The sequence below is a fragment of the Lolium perenne genome, chromosome 6, assembly GCF_019359855.2.
Source record: "Lolium perenne isolate Kyuss_39 chromosome 6, Kyuss_2.0, whole genome shotgun sequence".
In the NCBI taxonomy this organism is placed as follows: Eukaryota; Viridiplantae; Streptophyta; class Magnoliopsida; order Poales; family Poaceae; genus Lolium; species Lolium perenne.
In genome coordinates, this window is record NC_067249.2 from 107,948,803 (window position 1) to 107,972,998 (window position 24,196).

Here is a 24,196-nt window from a genome sequence, read left to right on the forward strand (position 1 = left end):
GCGAGCATGGGCTGTGTACCGTGATGTTCCTCGTGTTGAATAGATGCTCCAGGACAAGGTGGTGCTGAGAGAGAGAGGCTAGAGAGAGAGGTGCCAAAGGTGGCCGGCATGGCCACGGCATGCTTAGTTTAGGGTTTTCTCTCCCCTTTCTCTCACTTTAATCGACCAAGGCAGGTACTGGGGTGATGCAGGGGATGTAAGAGGGTGTGATGATCACAGGTTAAAGGGGTTTAGGCAAGAAACCAGAGTGTAATAGAGTGTAACTCAATTCTGGAATAATGCACACTTAAGTGTTCGACACAATGGCCGCATGAGATTTTTATTTGAATTTTGAAATTCTTTTTGGTGGAACTTAAACATATTAATTATGGGTTAGAATGGTGGTGGTGGGGTTCAATTTGGAGTTGTTTTGCAAAATGGCAAATGTGACATGATCTTCTCTTTATTTCAGCATCCCTACTTGTCACCTTTATACTGGTCAACCTAGTCAACTCTAGCCATGGTGGTCAACATCAAAGTTACTCACCTTGACATGGTCTTGGATGACATGGCTTTGGTTGACCAAGTTTAGTTCAAGAAATGAGAAAACCAGAGGGGTAAAGTAGTGAAGAAAATATTTTGGTGACAAGTGACCATTATCATATGGATGTAAGAATTTTGATTTCCTTGTGTTTGATTCTTGATCCAATGATGCAATTGTGTTAGTTTATCATATTGAAGTATTCTACAAGCAAGGGAGCAAGCAATTATGGCCTAGGGTGAGGATTTGCAATTTGGCATATTGTGTATGTAAGTGAAATATGGGTTTTTCCCATTTTCTTCAATTCTCCTCAACTTAGGGTTTGGTGATCCTTGCTAGGGTTCAAATAGCAATTGTTAATCATACTAACACTCATCATGGCAATTGCACAAAAGAATTTCACTCAAATGCATGAATCTATATGTGGCACTATATGCATAGAAAAAGTTTTTGTTAATTGCAAATTTTGAGTTCTGAAATTTCTTTCTTGTTGATTGTTGTTGAAACTTGGGATGTTACAGAGAAATACCATGTAGTAGGTAGGTATGGTGGACACAAATGGCATAGTGGTTGGCTCAAGGATTTTGGATGCATGAGAAGAAATCCCTCTCGATACAAGGTTTAGGCTAGCAAGGCTATTTGAAACAAACACAAGGATGAACCGGTGCAGCAAAACTCACATAAAAGACATATTGTAAACATTATAAGACTCTACATCATCTTCCTTGTTGTTCAAACTCAATACTAGAAATTATCTAGACCTTAGAGAGACCAAATATGCAAACCAAATTTTAGCATGCTCTATGTATTTCTTCATTAATGGGTGCAAAGTATATGATGCAAGAGCTTAAACATGAGCACAACAATTGCCAAGTATCACATTACCCAAGACATTTTAGCAATTTACTACATGTATCATTTTCCAATTCCAACCATATAACAATTTAACGAAGAAGAAACTTCGCCATGAATACTATGAGTAGAGCCTAAGGACATACTTGTCCATATGCTACAGCGGAGCGTGTCTCTCTCCCATACAGTGAATGCTAGGATCCATTTTATTCAAACAAAACAAAAAACAAAAACAAACCGACGCTCCAAGAAAAGCACATAAGATGTGATGGAATAAAAATATAGTTTCAGGGGAGGAACCTGATAATGTTGTCGATGAAGAAGGGGATGCCTTGGGCATCCCCAAGCTTAGACGCTTGAGTCTTCTTAGAATATGCAGGGGTGAACCACCGGGGCATCCCCAAGCTTAGAGTTTTCACTCTCCTTGATCATGTTGTATCATCTCCCTCTCTTGATCCTTGAAAACTTCCTCCACACCAAACTTAGAACAACTCATTAGAGGATTAGTGGACAATAAAAATTAACATGTTCAGAGGTGACATAATCATTCTTAACACTTCTGGACATTGCATAAAGCTACTGGACATTCATGGATCAAAGAAATTCATCCAACATAGCAAAAGAGGCAATGCGAAATAAAAGGCAGAATCTGTCAAAACAGAACAGTTCGTATTGACGAATTTTATCGAGGCACCAGAATTGCTCAAATGAAAATGCTCAAATTGAATGAAAGTTGCGTACATATCTGAGGATCACTCACGTAAATTGGCATAATTTTCTGAGTTACCTACAGAGAAAACAGCCCAGATTCGTGACAGCAAAGAAATCTGTTTCTGTGCAGTAATCCAAATCTAGTATGAACTTTACTATCAACGACTTTACTTGGCACAACAAAACACTAAACTAAGATAAGGAGAGGTTGCTACAGTAGTAAACAACTTCCAAGACACAAAATAAAAACAAAGTACTGTAGTAAAAACCATGGGTTGTCTCCCATAAGCGCTTTTCTTTAACGTCTTTCAGCTAGGCGCAGAAAGTGTGTATCAAGTATTATCGGAGGGTGGTGCATTGTTATTATGAGCTCCCCCATCCGTAGTGGCACAAAGGGATTTGTCAATTTTAGGCCTATAATAATACTTCTTTGGTTTAGGCACTTTAGAGACATACATAAACTTTTGCTCCTTACCCACATAAGCTTTCTCCTTATATTTAAGAGAAGAAAATGTTGAACCCAAGGTTCCCATAGCTTTTTCAAGTTCGTCAATCCTATTGCTTTGATCGTCGTGGACAACACAAGTTCCTAGGACACTAATTCTTTCATCAATTCCTCCTAAGGATTTATCAAGTTCATCAGTTTTATCAAGTAACATTTCCAATTTAGCTTCAATACTTGGAAAAATTTTCTCTAAGGCTTCCAATTTTTTCATAACATCTTCAAGAGAGATTTCAGTTTTAACTTCATCAATAGGGGGTATTCCGAATAGACTCTCAATAATGCAGCTAGCTTCTAATGCAGGAGTACTTAGGAAGTTACCTTTCGCGAGACTATCAAGAACATACCTATTCCAGCTAGAGATACCAACATAAAAATTTCTGAGTAAGATAGTGGTGGAGTGTTTCTTGGTGCACCTATTATGGGCATCACTAATTCTATACCAAGCATCTCTTAAACATTCTCTCCCCCGTTGCTTAAACGTACGAACTTCAACTTCAGGATTACTCATTTTAGCAGTAGTAAATAAAGCAAACTAGATTAAGTAAATGCAAGTAACTAATTTTTTTGTGTTTTTGATATAGCAAACGAGATAGCAAATAAAGTAAAACTAGCAACTAATTTTTTTGTATTTTGATTTAGTGCAGCAAACAAAGTAGTAAATAAAACTAAGCAAGACAAAAACAAAGTAAAGAAATTGGGATGTGGAGACTCCCCTTGCAGCGTGTCTTGATCTCCCCGGCAACGGCGCCAGAAAAAGAGCTTGATACGCGTACAGCACGCGTCCGTTGGGAACCCCAAGAGGAAGGTGTGATGTGTACAGCGGCAAGTTTTCCCTCAGTATGAAACCAAGATTTATCGAACCAGTAGGAGCCAAGAAGCACGTTGAAGGTTGATGGCGGCGGGATGTAGTGCGGCGCAACACCAGAGATTCCGGCGCCAACGTGGAACCTGCACAACACAACCAAAGGACTTTGCCCCAACGAAACAGCGAGGTTGTCAATCTCACCGGCTTGCTGTAACAAAGGATTAGATGTATAGTGTGGATGATGATTGTTTGCAGAAAACAGTAGAACAAATATTGCAGTAGATTGTATTTCAGTATAGAGAATTGGACCGGGGTCCACAGTTCACTAGAGGTGTCTCTCCCATAAGATAAACAGCATGTTGGGTGAACAAATTACAGTTGGGCAATTGACAAATAAAGAGGGCATGACCATGCACATACATATTATGATGAGTATAGTGAGATTTAATTGGGCATTACGACAAAGTACATAGACCGCTATCCAGCATGCATCTATGCCTAAAAAGTCCACCTTCAGGTTATCATCCGAACCCCCTCCAGTATTAAGTTGCTAACAACAGACAATTGCACTAAGTATTGCGCGTAATGTAATCAGTAACTACATCCTTGAACATAGCACCAATGTTTTATCCCTAGTGGCAACAGCACATCCATAATCTTAGAGATTTCTGTCACTTCCCCAGATTCACGGAGACATGAACCCACTATCGAGCATAAATACTCCCTCTTGGAGTTACAAGCATCTACTTGGCCAGAGCATCTACTAGTAACGGAGAGCATGCAAGATCATAAACAACACATAGACATAACTTTGATAATCAACATAACAAGTATTCTCTATTCATCGGATCCCAACAAACGCAACATATAGAATTACAGATAGATGATCTTGATCATGTTAGGCAGCTCACAAGATCCGACAATTAAGCACAATGGGGAGAAGACAACCATCTAGCTACTGCTATGGACCCATAGTCCAGGGGTAGACTACTCACACATCACTCCGGAGGCGACCATGGCGGCGTAGAGTCCTCCGGGAGATGATTCCCCTCTCCGGCAGGGTGCCGGAGGCGATCTCCTGAATCCCCCGAGATGGGATTGGCGGCGGCGGCGTCTCTGGAAGGTTTTCCGTATCGTGGCTCTCGGTACTGGGGGTTTCGCGACGGAGGCTTTAAGTAGGCGGAAGGGCAGGTCAGGGGGCCACACGAGGGCCCCACTCCACAGGCCGGCGCGGCCAAGGGGCAGGCCGCGCCGCCCTAGGGTTTGGGCGCCTCGTGGCCCAACTTCGTCTCCTCTTCGGTCTTCTGGAAGCTTCGTGGCAAAATAGGACCCTGGGCGTTGATTTCGTCCAATTCCGAGAATATTTCGTTACTAGGATTTCTGAAACCAAAAACAGCAGAAAACAGCAACTGGCACTTCGGCATCTTGTTAATAGGTTAGTTCCAGAAAATGCACGAATATGACATAAAGTGTGCATAAAACATGTAGATAACATCAATAATGTGGCATGGAACACAAGAAATTATCGATACGTCGGAGACGTATCAGGGTGGCGTAAGTGAGCCTGGTAAGATAGCACAAATATCAATCTCTTGTGCATCGGACTTGGTCTCACTTACGCCATCCCTAAATGTTAATATTTGTGTTGACCAACAATGTATGAGCCACTTATTCCATTTTGTCATTCCATTTGCTTTGGTATTTTCAAAATGCCGATGATTAAAATGTTTGGTCACCGTACACTCGGGGGTGGCGTAAGTGAGCCTGGTAAGATAGCACAAATATCAATCTCTTGTGCATCGGACTTGGTCTCACTTATGCCGTCCCTGAATGTTAATATTTGTGTTGACCAACAATGTATGTGGCATTTATTCCATTTCTCTTGTGCATCGGACTTGTTGGTCTCACTTTCTTCCATTTTCATCATAGTAGGAACTAGATGAAGACCCCGATGCAAGCGAGCCTGGTGGGTAGAGATGAGGGAGCAAAGGAGGAACCGGATGAAGACTACTTTGTATCTCGAAATTGTGAATTTTGTATGAATTAAGAGTTGTATGCAAAACATTTGACACTTGCCACTATATATGTATCTCGATCGGGCTCTAAGTAATGTGATGATGATGTCTATGTTATATCTGTGCAATGTACATGATATTTATATTATATCTGAATGTTGCTGTATATAACCTGTATATTGCTATCTATAAACTGCATGTGTATAGCAGGCAGCACAAAATCGTGTATAATACAAGCAAATTCTGTGGCGCACTGAAAACCAATTCTGTGGCGCACGCGTTTCTGTGGCACACCTAAGCACACGTGCGCCACAGAAACCTTAATTCTGTGGTGCATGGGCCGGTGCGCCACAGAAACCTTATTTTTGTGGCGAAGTTTCTGTGGCGCACCTCCCATGCGCCACCGAATCCATTTTTGGTGCGCCACTGATGAGGCTTTTCCTACTAGTGACTCACACATCAATCCGGAGGCGATCATGGTGATGAAGAGTCCTCCGGGAGATGATTCCCCTCTCCGGCAGGGTGCCGGAGGCGATCTCCTGAATCCCCCGAGATGGGATTGGCGGCGGCTGCGTCTCTGGAAGTATTTCCGTATCGTGGCTCTCGGTAATAGGGTTTTCGCGACGGAGAGTATATGTAGGCGGAAGGGCAGAGTTGGAAGCGGCGCAGGGGCCCCACACCATAGGGCAGCGCGGGCCCCACCCAGGCCGCGCGTCCCTGTGGTCTGGGCGCCTCGTCGCCCCACTTCGTATCCCCTTCGGTCTTCTGGAAGCTCCGTGGAAAAATAAGACCCTGGGCGTTGATTTCGTCCAATTCCGAGAATATTTCCTTTGTAGGATTTCTGAAAGCAAAAACAGCAAAAAACAGCAACTGGCTCTTCGGCATCTCGTCAATAGGTTAGTGCCGGAAAATGCATAATAATGACATAAAGTGTGTATAAAACATGTGAGTATCATCATAAAAGTAGCATGGAACATAAAAATTATAGATACGTTTGAGACGTATCAAGCATCCCCAAGCTTAGTTCCTACTCGGCCTCGAGTAGGTAAACGATAACAAGGATAATTTCTGAAGTGACATGCTATCATAATCTTGATCAATACTATTGTAAAGCATATGAGATGAATGCAGTGATTCGAAGCAATGGTAAAGACAATGATTAAACAACTGAATCATATAGCAAAGAATTTTCATGAATAGTACTTTCAAGACAAGCATCAATAAGACTTGCATAGGAGTTAACTCATAAAGCAATAGATTCTTAGTAGAAAGATTTGAAGCAACACAAAGGAAGATATAAGTTTCAGCAGTTGCTTTCAACTTCAACATGTATATCTCATGGATAATTGTCAACACAAAGTAATATGATGAATGCAAATAAGCAAGTATGTAGGAAGCAATGCACACAGTTGACACAAGTGTTTGCTTCTAAGATAGAAAGAAGTAGGTAAACTGACTCAACATAAAAGTAGAAGAAGGGCCCTTCGCAGAGGGAAGCATGGATTACTATTTTTGTGCTAGAGCTTTTCATTTTGAAAACATAGAAACAATTTTGTCAACGGTAGTAATAATTCATATGTGTTATGCATAAGACATCCTATAAGTTGCAAGCCTCATGCATAGAATACCAATAGTGCTCGCACCTTGTCCTAATTAGCTTGGATTTACATGGATTATCATTGCATAACATATGTTTCAACCAAGTGTCACAAAGGGGTACCTCTATGCCGCCTGTACAAAGGTATAAGGAGAAAGTTCGCATTGGATTTCTCGCTTTTGATTATTCTCAATTTAGACATCCATACCGGGACAACATAGAAAACAGATAATGGACTCCTGTTTAATGCATAAGAATACAACAACAATTAATATTCTCATAAGAGATTGAGGATTAGAGTCCAAACTGAAACTTCCACCATGATTCATGGCTTTAGTTAGCGGCCCAATGTTCTTCTCTAACAATATGCATACTCAAACCATTTGATCATGACAAATCACCCTTACTTCAGACAAGACGAGCATGCATAGCAACTCACATGATATTCACCTCTGGATGTATTTTCTCATTGATTCATCATGCTTTTGTCAACACGATCTCAACTCTTCTAGTGATGCAGGTTTTTTGCAGGTGGATCGGAAATTCTTGACGAATACATCGTCAAAACTATCCCAGCTGTCGATGGAACCTGGAGGAAGCTTTTTTATCCAAGATCTTGCGGCTCAACTCAGATGTACTTGAATGCTTTGCATGGTTGTTGCTCTGGTTCCACCTATCAACTTCACCATCTCGAGATAATCAACTAGCCAATCCTCGGGATCTTGCAAGCCGTCGAATTTTTTGAAATTATCGGGTAACTTAAACCCTGAAGGAACTCGAGTTTTCTGGACCCTCCTTGTAAAGCACGGTAGCCCACACATATCCTCGTCATCTATCTCTGGGAAATGCCGATGTTCCCTTCTATTTTGTCGCGCTCTGTCCACCCGTGCTTGTGTTGTTGTGTCTCTTGCCCCACTTGTTCTCTCGGGACCTGGTGCTGCTGCAGTGGGTCGTGGACTATTTTGCCTAGCTGATCCTTCGGGAGGCGAATTTATAAATGCCGTTTCCATGGCTCCAACTCCTGCCATAGCCATATTGTACAATGCTTCTCTTGGATCTCTGGGAGGTGGCTTGGACGCGAGGATGAAGGCTTGCGTCGCCATGTACCCAGCTTCTGGTGTCTTAGGGATAATGTTCCCCCTCGTGTCTATCGACATAAAGGACATGTCGAGGTTTTGAACCAGGTTCTCCCTATCTGCCTCAGGTATATTTTGCAGCCGAGATCTTGCTCTATTTCGTGCTGCCCTGTGGCTATCTCCCGAAGTGCCAGACTGTTGACTCAAGTTAGCTCTTCGCCTGCTTGATGTAGAGGCTGCTTCCTGCCTCCTATCCAACTCGATTTTCTGCTTCTTGAGCTCCCGCCTGGTACGTGCAAGCCTATATTGATACGCTTGTAACTCCTCAGGTGTCGCCGTTATGGTCATTGGCTCTGATCCATCAATAGCTCTTGCGACTCGATCCCATACTGGCTGCAGAAATCGCACCATCTCTCGTGTTCCTGGTCCAATATATTTTGTTCCTAGACCTAGCGTGAGATATTCAGGATCGACATACGGATTTCCCGCCTCGTCGAAGTTCTCTGATGTCTCCTCCTGTGGCCGACTTGGATCTCCAATTGCATAGATCTGATGATACTTTGGATTCTGAACTTTGTCAGGTTTGGTGACACCATCATAGAGATTGGTGAAGACCTCTCCAACAATAGTGGATCTGTCGATGAAGTTGAAGCTGTCAATGTTGCTCGAGTCATCGCTTATATCGGAGTCCGCAGATGACTCGAAAGACATATCGCTGAAGATCTTGGCGAGTTTTTCACTTGCCACGGTGTTGATGAAGCGTGGCGACGAAATCTCCTCGTCGCCTGACTCGACTAACGATGCTGAACTCGAAAAATCAGGATCGACCGCTGATAATCCCGACGAGATCGGAATTTTGAGACGATACGCTCCTTCTTTCTCGACGCGGAAGTGGAACTTTCTGAACATCATCTCCATGAGCTCCTCCAGATACGCATATGCATCCAAACGGGAGGGCGGTGAGGAACAAAATCAACTAGACCAGTTTCGATCCGTTTACCTCTGTCCATCGCGTTGCTTGCAGTTGACGAAGTCGACGATCTTGAACGTGCCATCGAGATCAGATCCTTGACACCTTTTAGAAGAAGAAGAAGAAGGAGAAGTAGAAGGAGAAGGAGAAGGAGAAGTAGAAGGAGAAGGAGAAGGAGAAGGAGAAGGAGAAGGAGAAGGAGAAGGAGAAGGAGAAGGAGAAGGAGGAGAAGAAGAAGAAGAAGAAGGAGAAGAAGGAGAAGAAGAAGAAGGAGAAGGAGAAGAAGAAGGAGATGTGGCAAACAGTAAAATGTCTTGGCAAACGGAACACCAGGTGAAAATGCCCCAACACAACAGAAATGGCACCAATCTAACCTACAACAGAAATGTGTGTCTGCGGAGGGAGAGGGCACCAGGGGAGTATCATTAACACACTCGTACATCATGTGGTTAGGTCCATGTCAGATTCCTAGTGTCGGTATTCAGAGAACACCATGCTTCCACAACCAGATGCAATATTCAGAGAACAAAGACAGCGCTACTGCTTAAGAATATTCAGAAATGGATGGGCAAGCATTCCCTATCAGTAGCAAGGAAGCACTTTACAATACTGCATCGTAAATATTGACACATGTACTCCAAAAATACACAGAAATATGGAGTATTGAGCTGTACAGAAAAAACTTAGAGAATTGCAGATTATTACTTGCTATAAAAAATAGCACACACATGAAAAGATGGGAAATGCTAACACTGCGATCAAGAACCAGATAATGTCTTGGTATCCTAGACCAAACATAGTGAATAAATAATATAGCAAGAGTACAGGTTATTATTCAGTTTCAGTGTTGTTGTTGTGTGTAAATCCTAGACCAAACAAGAAGCTAGCAGTATTAAATTCAAGAAGAAGAGACGAAGTAATAAGAGGTGATTGACCAGCAGGATCGATGATGGCCATGTATGGAAGGAGTCCGCTCTGCAGCCTACTCTCCATCCAGACCTTACCGGCACCAGAGAAGAAACCAAATAAGTAGGCGTCCTCTTCTAAATCCGGGCGAATGGAAAGAAATCGGAAAGCCATAGGCCTTCGTACCCTCGCCTCGCCGTTTCTTCGGGGTTGGGAATCACCTCGCCGCGGACGTATCAGGAATGACGGCGTGACCAGAGCCTTGATGGCGGGTGGAGGCGCGGGGAGTTGCCTCATCGTGGGGCGTCGTGGAGGTGGGGGCGGTGAATGTAGGCGCTGGCCCCCGGGGATCTGGCGGCCACCGGTGGCATCTTGTCCAGGAGCGACGCGGCTGGGCAAGCTCGACGGAGCGGCCGGGCGGACAAGCAGGCGCCCGCGGCGCGCTTGTCGGCGCTGCTGCAGGTCCCGAGGACGGCCTCGTCGGCGGTGCTGCAGGTCCCGGATCGCGGAAGGAAGGGAGGATGGGGAGACGGCCTCGTCGGCGGTGCTGCAGGTCCCGGATCGCGGAAGGAAGGGAGGATGGGGAGATTGTAGGCGGCGCCCTCCTCCTTAGGGCTAGGGTTTCGGCCGGCTGAGTGGGTGGAGTCTCTTTTCTATTTCCCTTTTCTCTTACTCTATTTCTTCTGGCGCTGAGAGGCTTGCCCGTCCAAATTTTCGAATCCGAGTACAAAACTGAGAAGTCTTGGGCGGGAAAACAATAGGGAGGAGAGTCGTTGGATCTAAAATATTTGCACGGATCAGATTAGTTCCGGTGCAGCGATCCATGAGACGCGCGTTCAAGCCATCTGATTGGTTAAGTGGAAATGGGTCAACTTTAAACTACAAATTCAGCTGAAAGTGGATCAAATATTAACTACAAGTGCATCTTTGCATTCCGTATAATTTTACAAACCATTGCTTTACTTTTTCTTGGGGCTTTATTTTTTCTTTGCACAAATATTTTAGAATAGTCTTCTCATTAATGACTTATCTCGTTCGAAATTGCATGGCTTTCAAGCCAAATAAGGTAGGTTTATAATCCAAACCATGATATAGTTTGTTCAAATGACCCTATTTGTGCACATGTGTGTACCTTGTGATGTAGAACAATATTGATGTTGGGGGTTTATTTTTTCTTTGCACAAAAAATCCAATTTTCATTTTCTAACCTTCACATATGGGGTTTTTTGTGAAGCACCTGCCAAGAAACCTTTGCAAATTTGGGCAAAAATTTCAAGAATACTAGACCATATTATATGTAGAAATAACCAATTAGTTGCATCTAAAAAGATTCCTAGGTACCTCTCACAAAAAAGATAAAATGTTGCAGATTTAGTTGGAACTAGGCCAAATTTGAACTATAGGTGATTCATAGTTTGCTCATGATTTTTCCAAAAAATCATTTTCAGGTTCAAAACTATATATTTTATCATAGATCCATAAAAGGTTCTCCAAGATTCAACCCATAGGCCCGCCGTTTTGGCCACATTTTGAATCAAGCATGAAAAATTCAAAAAAAAATTAAAAATCATGGAACACCTCCGCATTGTGTCATGTTATGTGACCTAGTTGCTAGGAAAAATTACAAACTTGGAGTATCTCAAATATATTATAAAGCTCTTCTCAGAAATGACCTATCTCGTTCGAAGTTTCATGGCTTTTAAGCCAAATGAGCTAGGTTATGATCGGAACCATGGCATAGTTTGTTCAAATGACCCCATCTTGTGCACATGTGTGCATCTTGGGATGTAGATCAATGTTGATGCTGCTGATTCGACAGTGGATCATAGCTCAAAGAACCTATTCCAGTGAACTTGACTACCATTGGAAATGTCGGTGCCGTATTTATTTTTCTTGTTTGGATGGTTTAGCCAAATAAGCGAGCTAACCTTTTGACTTATACCCGCTAACTTTATGATGGAAATAGAAAAACTTGATTTTTTATTTACACAAAAAATCCATTTTTCATTTTCTAACCTCCATAAATGTGTTTTTTATGAAGCACCTACCAAGAAACCTTTGCAAATTTGGGCAAACAAAATTTCAAGAATACTAGACCACATTGTGTGCACAAATAACCAACTGGTTGCTTCTCAAAATATTCCTAGGTACCTCTCACCAACAAGACAAAATGTTGCAGGACCAGTTGGAACTGAGTCAAATTTGAACTATAGGTGCTTCATAGTTTACTCATTATTTTTTTCAAAAAATAATTTTTACGTACACAACTATCTATTTCTTTAGAGATCCACAAATTGTTCCGCAAGATTCAACACATAGGTAAGAACGTTCGTGCCCGCTGTTTTGGCCACATTTTGAATCAAGCACAAGTAATTCAAAAAAATCAAAAATCATGGAACACATTCGCATTGTGTCATACTATGTGACCTCGTTGCTAGGAAAAATTACAAACTTGGAGTATATCAAATATATTACAAAGCTCTTCTCAGAAATGACCTATCTTGTTCGAAGTTTCATGGCTTTCAAGCCAAATGAGCTAGGTTATGACCGGAACCATGGCATAGTTTGTTCAAATGACCCCATCTTGTGCACATGTGTGCATCTTGGGATGTAGATCAATGTTTATGTTGGGGGTTTATTTTTTCTTTGCACAAAAAAATCATTTTTCATTTTCTAACCTCCGGAAATGGTTTTTTTGTGAAGTACCTACCAAGAAACCTTTGCAAATCTGGTCAAACAAAAATTTCAAGAATACTAGACCACATTATATGTATAAATAACCAACTAGTGCATCTAAAAATATTCCTAGGTATCTCTCACAAAAAAGACAAAATGCCGCACAACGAGTTGGAACTAGGTCAAATTCGAACTATAGGTGATTCATAGTTTGCTCATGATTTTTCCAAAAAATCATTTTGAGGTTCAAAACTATATATTTCATCATAGATCCATAAAAGTTTCTCCAAGATTCAACCCATAGGTAAGGACATTCAGGCCCGCCATTTTGGCCACATTTTGAATCAAGCATGAAAAATTCAAAAAAATCAAAAATCATGGAACACCTTCGCATTGTGTCATGTTATGTGACCTAGTTGCTAGGAAAAATTACAAACTTGGAGTATCTCAAATATATTACAAAGCTCTTCTCGGAAATGACCTATCTCGTTCAAAGTTTCATGGCTTTCAAGCCAAATGAGCTAGGTTATGACCCGAACCATGGCATAGTTTGTTCAAATGACCCCATCTTGTGCACATGTGTGCATCTTGGGATGTAGATCAATGTTTATGTTGGGGGTTTAGTTTTTCTTTGCACAAAAAAATCATTTTTCATTTTCTAACCTCCAGAAATGGGTTTTTTTGTGAAGCACCCTCTATGAATAATAAACGCTGAGGATGCTGCTGCCTCATGGGTCCCGCATGTCATCCTCTCAGAACAAAAATGTTTCTTTTCTTGGATTTTTTACCAACAGATTTTTGGTTTATTTTTTCTTTCCATCCCCTGCCGCCTTTAAAACGTTGACGACGCTGCTGTCTCATGCGTCCACGATGTCAGCCTCCCCGTACAAGAAACATGTGATATCTTGATTATTTTGCAGACAATAAACATTGTATTTCGCTCTGAGCTATTGCAAACGGATAAATTAAATCTTTATTTTTACATAAACAAACTTATATGTTGAATCTCCTGGTTTTGTGTTTTTGCGAAGCATAGGACTTTCCTATTTTTTTAGAAAAATCCAAACTTTCCTGTTTTGGAGTGGGCTGAAATTGTACGAGTCAAAAGGCCCAGCAGGATAGTTCGAAGGCCCAGATGCCCAGATGCAGCCCAATTGAAATCTTTCTTTTCTTGGATTTTTTTCACCCCCTGATTTCTGGCTACTTCATTTTTCTTTCGGTCCTGTGCCGCCTTGGAAACGTTGAGACCGCTGCTGCAAAATGGGACCCGCATGTCATCCTCTATGTACAATAAAATTTCTTTTCTTGGATTATTTTTGGCTCCTGATATTTGGTCACTTGCCTTTTTCTTTCAATCTCATGCCGACTTTGAAACATTGAGGAAGCTGCTGGCTCATGGGTCCCGCATGTCATCCTCTATGAACAATAAAAGTTTCCTTTGTTGGATTTATTTTTTACCCCTAATTTCTGGCTATTTGCCTTTTTCTTTTGATCCCCTGCCCCCTTTGAAACGATGACGACGCAGCTGGCAGGTCGGTCCCACATGTCATCCTCTATGAACAATAAAGGTTTCCTTTGATAGATTTAATTTTGACCCTAATTAATTTCTGGCTATTTCCTTTTTTTGTTTTGATCCCCTGCCGCCTTGGAATAGTTGAGGATGCTGCTGCCTCATGGGTCCCGCATGTCATCCTCTCAGAAAGGTAAATGTTTCATTTTTTGGATTTTGTTTATCAACTGTTTTTTGCCTTATTTTTTTTGTTTCGATCTCCTGCCGCCTTTAAAACGTTGACGACGCTGCTGGTTCATGGGTCCCCAATGTCAGCCTCCCCGTACTGCAAATCCTCTTTCTGCAAAGGTTGTATTTCTAGCTAGATAGCTAAGGTGGATTCGAATCTGCCGTTGTTCAGGCAGCTCAGGTAAGCCTTCTTGCACTGATTAATGGAACTAGTGTATAGCAAGGTCAAGACATGTGGCTCGGTGTAATGAATCTATTTGAATCATGTTGTGGATTCAATCTGATAGTTCTCTAACAGGTCAGCCAAAATAGAAATTAAGTTTTTTTCTGAAATGGAAATGCAAATTAAGATGAACACAAACATTAGTTATCATAATAGCTGATCATACATACATACTTGCTAAGAGCAAAAGCTTGCCAGAGTTTTACCACCCATACAATTAATTAGCAGTTCAGATAAGATAACCTTATATAAGTATAACTACAAATGCATTTGCTAAGGGATCATGGGACAACAGAACTAGACAACCGCAAACTTTATGACCAGCATGTCACAGCGGCATCGAAAGATCTTGACCTTCAACTTTGATCCAATGCGAAGTTTGGCACCGTCAATGAACTTTTTCCACCTAGAAGTAACAGCCAAGCGACCATCTGTGGGACTGACGGAGTACCGTCCTTCCACGGTGAGACCTTCACTCTCCATGACGAGGGAAATCTTGCCCCTTCGGCCAGCATTGAGATCCTTGGAGATAATTTTAGGCAATTTCTGATTCAAAGCAAGAGATACCACCAAAAATTAGTCAATGGCACCAATGCACTGAAGACTGAACCATGTGAGACTTTGAGCAGAGAAGACATCAAGATAAGAGCAGTTATGCTGTCATATACTCACGAACATAGCCTTCAGATGCGTCCTGGCCACCACACGGGTGGCCACAACAATGAGCTGAGACCTCGGTGATCTGGCTGGGGCTGGTGCAGGAGCCTGGGCTGGTACACGAGCTGGTGTTGATGCAGGAGACTGCTGGGCAGGTGCAATAAACGGTGCCTCTAGAGGAACCGGTGCTGATGCAGGAGACTGTTGGGCAGGTGCAGTAAACGGTGCAGCTAGAGGAACCAGTGCTGATGCATAGTATATGGGGCCTCTACATGAACCAATGCTGATGTAGGGGCCTGCTGGGTAGATGCAGTAAACGGAGCTGGTACAGGAACCGGTGCTGATGCAGGAGAGTGGGAAGCCGGTGCCGATGCTGGTGTGGGTGCCCTTTGTGACATCCGCTCCTGTTCCATCAGGGGATCTGCAGCTTTGATCATGTTAAACCCAGCAAGCTAGAACAGAGGGAATGGTTTAGAACAACTGCTCAGAATGCAGTAATCAAAGGATATGAGTACAAAAAGTTACATATTATAGATTTGGAAGTGTCTCCAACTCTGTAAGCAGTTACGTATATCTGCCCGTTTGAGTTTCTGATCCTCAGCTCGTCGCCCTTCTTCAGACCGTAGTCAAAAGCAAACTTTCTCCAATCATGTCCATACAAATATGTGATGGCCTACGTCTTGTAGACATACACCTCATAGACCGTGTAGGTGTTCATCAATTTGCCATTGCCATGCATAGTGAAAGACCCTTCATGAGGACACATCTGGTTAATCATTGGACGAAGTTCACAAGGTACAGTCTGCAGGTGAAAATTGATACTAATGTGAGAAGCCGGAAGACTAAAAACAAGACATTACTATATGCCAATTCATGCTAAACCACTGAGAATACATACATGTAACTCTGTGAAGGAGTTATTAGAAAGGTAGATAGAGCCATAGGAGGTGTTATATGCGGGGTATGTACATGGGCCCGCCATATTCCCGCAAGCTCGGCATCGGGATGGTGAAGGAAACATGGGAGGTACTACTGGTGCGTAGCGCTGAATGTATGTGGAAGAATTAGGTTATGTAAAGTGCATAGTTCAGAGCAATGCAAATGTTGACAAGGGAGTGCATAATACTATGTTACAAACTGAACAGTCAAAATTTAGTGTATGATGAATATAAGCATGCTAATTTGGCGTTTCCGAATTCCAAAAAGCATTAGACAGAGCCGGTGATAATATCAGACATAAATCATGGCATGTATATGTGGCTTAAGAAAATATACCCGAACCCTTGGATGGTTACGGCCCGGCTGGTCCTTGGACTTGAGCTTATATAAGCATCCAGAAAGTGGAGCTGGCAGTAACTTGGTGGCAGCCTCTGCAGATGCCTCATCAGCAGCAGTTGCAATCCTTTTGACCAATGAAGGCTTAGCAGTTTCAGTCTGCATATGAAAATTGAAGAGCAACAGACATCAGCAGTGATATATAAAATGAATCTATGAGACACTGATGCATATAGTGCTGGATGTAAGTGGAAGAATAGGGTTGTGTGTGTTCTGAACTATTGGTAAGCATTAGACAAAGCCGTCAATAAACAGACAAATCAAATCATGTATGAGGATTAAGAAAATATACCTGCTTACTGAAAAGGATACCACACAGCTGGCCCGTGGCCTTGTGGTTGAGGAGGTTTTCAGAAGATGGTGGCAGCACCATCGTCTTCATAGCAGCCTCATCAAGATCATTATTTATCCATTTGAGTAGAGGCACAGAAGCTTCATCCTGCATATGAATAGCAATAGAACTCATCATTGATATTTAATAAATCTATGAGATAGACTGATGCAAATAGTGCGGGATGTAAGTGGAAGAATAGGGTTGTGCATATACAACAGTTGACAACAATGCAAATGATTACAAAAGAAGCCAACGGAACTCAACAGTTTATATACTGGATGAGAAAGACTGAAAAGTGAAAAATTAGTGTATGATGATTGTAAGCAAACGCAGTGTTTCTGAACTTTTGGTAAGCGTTAGGCAAAGCCAACAGTAATTAAACAGATAATAATAAAATCATGTATGTGGATTAAGAAAATATACCAGATTCATTAAAAGGTCACCACCTAGCTGGCCCATGGCCTCGTGCTTGTAGAGGTTTTCAGATGATGGTGCCGACACTATCGTCCTCACAACAGCCTCATCAGCCTTATTTTGCATCCACTTGTGTAAAGGCGCAGCAGTTTCAGCCTGCATAAGAATGGGAACAGATCTCAGCAGTGATATTGAATGACTCTGAGACAGACTGATGCATATAGTGCTAGATGTAAGTTGAAGGGTATGGCTGTGTATGGACAACAGTTCACAACAATGTAAGGGTTTGTTCGGTTCTAAAACAACGTGGAATGGAATGGTTCCATTTCAGAGGAATGGAATGGTTACATTTTTTCGGTTGGGAAAATGGAGAGCAGAACAGATCGAGGTTAAACTAATCATTTGTCTCAAAATTGTAATTAGCAATTGCAAATGACATTTTAATCTCAAAGTCGTAATTAACAGCGCCTAATGGTGCTCTTTTAATCTAAAAATCATAATTAACATCATTTTTTTGTTGGGTTAGGGGAACTGGAGAGTAGATGAACATTACTGTATGATGATTGTAAGCAAACGAATTTGGTGTTTCTAAACTTTTGGCTTCGAGATCTTATGGACTTCAACTCTAGCCTACCCCAACTTGTTTGGGACTGAAAGGATTGGTTGTTGTTGTTGTTGTAAACTTTTGGCAAGAATTAGAAAAAACGACAATAAACAGACAAAAATCAAGGCATGTTTTGTGGATTAAGAAAATATACCATATTCATTAAAAGATCACCACCCAGCGGGCGCGTGGCCTTGTGCTTGTAGAGGCATTTAGAAGATGGGGCGGCATCAACATACTGGCAGCCTGATCAGCCGCAGTTTTGATCTTCCTTTTGAGTAAAGGCCCTAAAGTTTCAGTCTGCATATGAATAGCAAAACAAAAGGCAGACCTCAGCAGTGATATTGAATTACTGTATGAGATAGACTGATGCATATAGTGGATGCTCTTAGCCTTTTGCACCATGAACACTAGCTATGGACAGACAAAAAAAACTAGTTGACTCAGCTTTGTCTAGATACCTCCATCCCAAAGCATAAGGCTTATTTATTTTTGAGAAAATCAAAGCAAGTAAAGCTTGACCAAAATTTTAGAACATTCTATCAACAAATATAATATTGTGTAGATACCGTAGGAAAATATATTTCACAACCTATTTAATGATATTAATTTTGTATTTTGCATGTTAATGAGTTTTGGTAAAAGCTTAGTCAAACATGGTATAGTTTGACTTTCTAAAAATAATATAAGCCCTAAGCTTTGGGATGGAGGTAGTAGTATCTAGAGCTAAAACACATCTAGATACATCCGTATCTACAGATTGTTGAGTCAATTAATTTGGATCTGAGGGAGTATCAGATTCAGACTACATCATGGTAAGTTGGTTAAAAAAATTACCCCTGGGCGGTCCCTGCCCAACTCGGCAGTGGCATTTCGCTTCTTGTGCTGCAGATCTGGCCATGCTCCTGCATCAGGTGGGGCGCTATCGTTCCCCATAGCCTCAGCATGGAACCTGGAGGTACCAACCAGATATAGAGAATATAGAGCATGGTGTCACAGAGGCTTTACGCACAAACAGCTGAAGACATGTGCTACTTTAAGCATTTTCCAGAACAGGAACAGATTGAGGATGCAGACAGACGGAGTGGATAAGAAAACGGAGTACCTGCTTTGCGGGGCTGGGGACGCAGCTCAGGCTCAGCCAACTGCCCACATGCGTGGTGGCCTTATGCTCCATTGCCCCCGCCACCACCACCGAGGTCTTTCCTTTCCTGTACAAGCTGACAAAAGATACAGCGAGGATCGGCAGAAACTACAAAGGTTGCAAATGTCGACAAATAAAGGAAGAACACCCCAATCCAAGCAAAGGTAGCCCCCGCCCCCCACCCCCATCAATCACTCCCAGCGCGAGGGTGACCAGAAAGACACCCCTTCGCCCAGAATAGGAAATAGATGCGCAAGATATCGAGGTAAGGAAAAAAGAACCGATCTCGAGAAAGGAAAGAACATTACTAGTACTACCTAATCCGCTTGGTCTAGATGCAGCTTGCCCCTCCAAGTTGGATGCCTAGACGGTGGAGGCGAAAGGAGGGGATCGAGCTAGCGGCTTGCATCCGTCGGCTGTCGGCACTCGATCGGGAGAGACAAGGGGGGCTACATAAAGGGGAGGGGTAACATATTTTATTACACAGTGAACTTACTGATGTGACTATTCATTACATGTCTCACTGAAACTGGGGCCCATAGTGTGGCACCCCAAATTCACTTGAACCTGCCCGGCGGGACGCATTGGCGCATCAAGAAAACCCCCGAATTGTAGCGGGGAAATGAAACATTTCACAAAAATTCGAAATTCAAGCACACTGCAACGCACCAAGCACGCGGGCTGTTCCTTCCTCTTCCTCGGTTCCTCCTCCCCTATCCGAAAAAACCCCAAATCCCAAGCTCAAACAACAACAAAAAACCCGAAATCCCCTGGCCGCCATGCATGTCCTCGTTAACCCGCTGGAGATTGTTCCCGGACGAGGCGGCCCCACCGCCCTGAGATCCCGAGTTCGTCCGTTCCGTCCACCTCGAGGCGCTGCGTGCTGTCTCGCAGCGGCGGCTTGAGGGCGCTGCAGAGGAAGTTCCGCCGGAAAGTGCTCATGGCAACCGTGCAAGCTCACCGGCGTGCTGTATCCCGAGAGGAACTGGTCAAAGCTTTGCTATTCGAAAAAAAAAGTGGGCCAAGATCTGGTCAAAGCTTCGTCGATGGCTTGCCGCGAGAGGCTTGGAGTCCAGAGTCAATAAACTAGCTGCTCGAGGACTTGGGCGGTTTACACCGATTCATATTAACTGACTCAAGTTTGTTAGTCTAGTTAACAAATGCATCTAGATACATCCATATCTAGACAAAATTGAGTCAATTAATATGAATCAGAGGGGAGTGCCTGAAAGTGTTTCATGCTACCAATTAATGCGCTGGCAGGACTGGCTGTAGAAGTAATTGTGCTACTACTCATACGATGAACTGATTGTGTGGGTGTCAAATTTTGCAACGCGATCATCCACTGAATGCTTAGTTATAGTTCTAGTGCCAAAGGCGTACAAATCATAACAAAGATAGTACATACTACAGCACCATAACATAAGAGTACGAATCATAAAGTAGCTCAACATTTTGCATCAGGGCTGGGTGGTCCTGAGACTACCGGGACGCCCCCGATGATCTCCGGGCGTGCATCCACTTCAACGCAAAGCTGTGTACTCGGTCCACGGCCTCCTTCTGTAGGCTGGATAATCTCAGGTGCCGGACCTTCGTCTATGAAAGGCTCGCCATCAGTACCATCCACAGGTGCATCAGGGCTGGGTGGTCTTGAGACTACCCGGACGCCCCTGATGATCTCTGGGCGTGCATCCACTTCAACGCAAAGCTGTGTACTCGGTCCACGGCCTCCTTCTGTAGGCTGGATAATCTCAGGTGCAGGACCTTCGTCTATGAAAGGCTCGTCATCAGTACCATCCACAGGTGCATCGAACTGAGATTCATCTTCAAATCTCACATCAAACTGAAAGACCTCTTCAACTCTATGCTTCTGCAATTAGTACATCAACAGATTAGACAAACATCTAAGGGATGCAACCGGAACAAATGCCTTTTTACATATTTAGCTTCTCATCTGGCACAGCACATGTCCCAGAGCTGAAACCCGTTTCCTGAAGCAAGCGCTTTTTCTCTCCTTCCCGTCCATCCATCTGCAACAAGTTAAATTTGAGTACAGAACCTTGCACAGCAATGCAAACTATTGACTGAAACAGCGGCATCATCAATATAAATAATTAACTATACATATGCCAGCACACATACAGTGTCCATGCAGTATCCAAGTTCTGTCCATATGTTTAATTATGAGATACAATGGTTGGCGATTAATTTAAGGCGAAGTAGGAAATGTATATCCATCGAGTACAAAACTATACTAGTACATGATTATGCATTTCAGCAATCATGTCGAGTACAAAACAAAAAATGCCCAACGACATTTTAGCAAACAGATCGTGTACAAAACTCTGCCAAGGCATTTTAGCAAATTAACGGATCGAGTGCAGAACTGACTCTATATGCCCACGCAAATGAACAAATTGATCGAGGACAAATCGAGCGGAAAACTATAAAGTGCCAATTAGTTCGAGCATACTGATGATTTTTTTAGCAGCATCAAGAAAATATAAATCGTTAGGCCGTCTTGCCCGATGCATGATTGAGCTAGAGATAGCAGCCCTACCGTAGATCAAATTGACCGCCGGTGCGTCTCGAAAAGAACGACGGGGAGGGGAAGCTTTGCTGTCCACACACGGCTTCTTTTCCTGCAGACAGTGTTGGGCCTCCAAGAGCAGAGGTTTGTAGAACAGCAACAAGTTTTCCCTTAAGTGGATCACCCAAGGTTTATCGAACTCAGGGAGGAAGAGGTCAAAGATATCCCTCTCAAGCAACCCTGCAATCACGATACAAGAAGTCTCTTGTGTCCCCAACACACCCAATACACTTGTCAGATGTATAGGTGCACTAGTTCGGCGAAGAGATAGTGAAATACAAGTGATATGGATGTATATGAGTAGTAATTGCAATCTGAAATATAAATTGCAGCAAGCGAACATGTAGCAGAACTTGTTGGAAACGGTGTTTCAATGCTTAGAAACAAGGCCTAGGGATCATACTTTCACTAGTGGACACTCTCAACATTGCAATCATAAAGGAATATAAATAAGCACTTCACTATGCTATTCTGAATTACTCTCTGGCAAGATAACGAACTCTAATTCATCATGTAGGCAAACCCTAAAAATGTATTCCCAAGTACTAATAAATACCCCACGCTGTCACTGTGAGCATTCATAGGAGGTACTAACACACCACAATTTCATAGAGACATCCAACTCAAATCATAACTCGGTGAATAAGTATTCAGTGAAATATAGCCTAAGAGACCCACACGGTGCACACACTGTCACCTTTACACACGTGGGACAAGGAGTCTCCGGAGATCACATAAGTAAAATCCACTTTAATAGCATAACGCCATCTAGATTACAAAGCTCATCATATGGATCTCAATCATGTAAGGCAGCTCATGAGATCATTGTATTGAAGTACATGGAGAGAGAGATTACCCACATAGCTACCGGTACAGCCCTTAGCCTCGATGGAGAACTACTCCCTCCTCATGGGAGACAGCAGCGGTGATGAAGATGGCGGTGATGTCGATGGAGATGCCTTCCGGGGGCACTTCCCCGTCCCGGCGGCATGCCGGAACAGAAACTTCTGTCCCCCGAATCTTGGTTTCGCGATGGCGGCGGCTCTAGAAGGTTTCTCGTACTGTGGCTTATTGCCCCGAAGTTTTTGGGTCAGGAAGGCTTTTATAGGCGGAGAGTCAGAGTCGGAAGGGCTACGGGGCAGCCACACAACAGGGGGGGCGCGCCCCCCCTGGGCCGCGCCGCCACCACGTGTGGTGGCCCTGGGCCACTCCTCTGGCCCCTCTTCGATGCTCTGGAAGCTTCCTTGAAATATAAGATACTGGGCGTTGATTTCATCCAATTCCGAGAATATTTCCTTACTAGGATTTCTGAAACCAAAAACAGCAGAAAACAGGAACTGGCACTTCGGCATCTCGTCAATAGGTTAGTTCCGGAAAATGCATAAAATCATCATAGAGTGTGAACAAAACATATAGGTATTGTCATAAAACAAGCATGGAACATCAGAAATTATAGATACGTTGGAGACGTATCAGCATCCCCAAGCTTAGTTCCTACTCGTCCTCGAGTAGGTAAACGATAACAAAGATAATTTCTGAAGTGACATGCTACTTACATAATCTTGATCATACTATTGTAAAGCATATGTAATGAATGAAGTGATTCAAAGCAATGGCAAAGATAATGAATAAACAACTGAATCATATACCAAAGACTTTTCATGAATAGTACTTTCAAGACAAGCATCAATAAGTCTTGCATAAGAGTTAACTCATAAAGCAATAGATTCAAAGTAAAGGCATTGAACCAACACAAAGGCAGATTTAAGTTTCAGCAGTTGCTTTCAACTTTCAACATGCATATCTCATGGATAATTGTCAACGCAAAGTAATATGATGAATGCAAATAAGCAAGTATGTAAGAATCAATGCACAGTTGACACAAGTGTTTGCTTCTAAGATGGAAGGAAGTAGGTAAACTAACTCAACATAAAAGTAGAAGAATGGCCCTTCGCAGAGGGAAGCATGGATTACTATTTTTGTGCTAGAGCTTTTATTTTGAAAACATAGAGAGAGCATAAAAGTAAAGTTTTGAGAGGTGTTTGTTGTTGTCAACGAATGGTAGTGGGCACTCTAACCCCCTTGCCAGACAGACTTTCAAAGAGCGGCTCCCATGAAATTTTTTATTTTTAGGTGACACTCCTTCCAACCTTGCTTTCACAAACCATGGCTAACCGAATCCTCGGGTGCCTGCCAACAATCTCATACCATGAAGGAGTGCCTTTTATTTTAGTTTTTATTTAGATGATACTCCTCCCCACCTTTGCTTTCTCAAGCCATGGCTAACCGAATCCTCGTGTGCCGTCCAACAATCACATACCATGGAGGAGTGTCTATTTATAAAATTATGAAAGTTAATTAATTTGGGGCTGGGAACCCCATTGCCAGCTCTTTTTGCAAAATTATTGGATAAGCGGATGAAGCCACTAGTCCATTGGTGAAAGTGAAGGAGATATGCCCTAGAGGCAATAATAAAGTGGTTATTATTTATATCTTTATGTTTATGATAAATGTTTATATATCA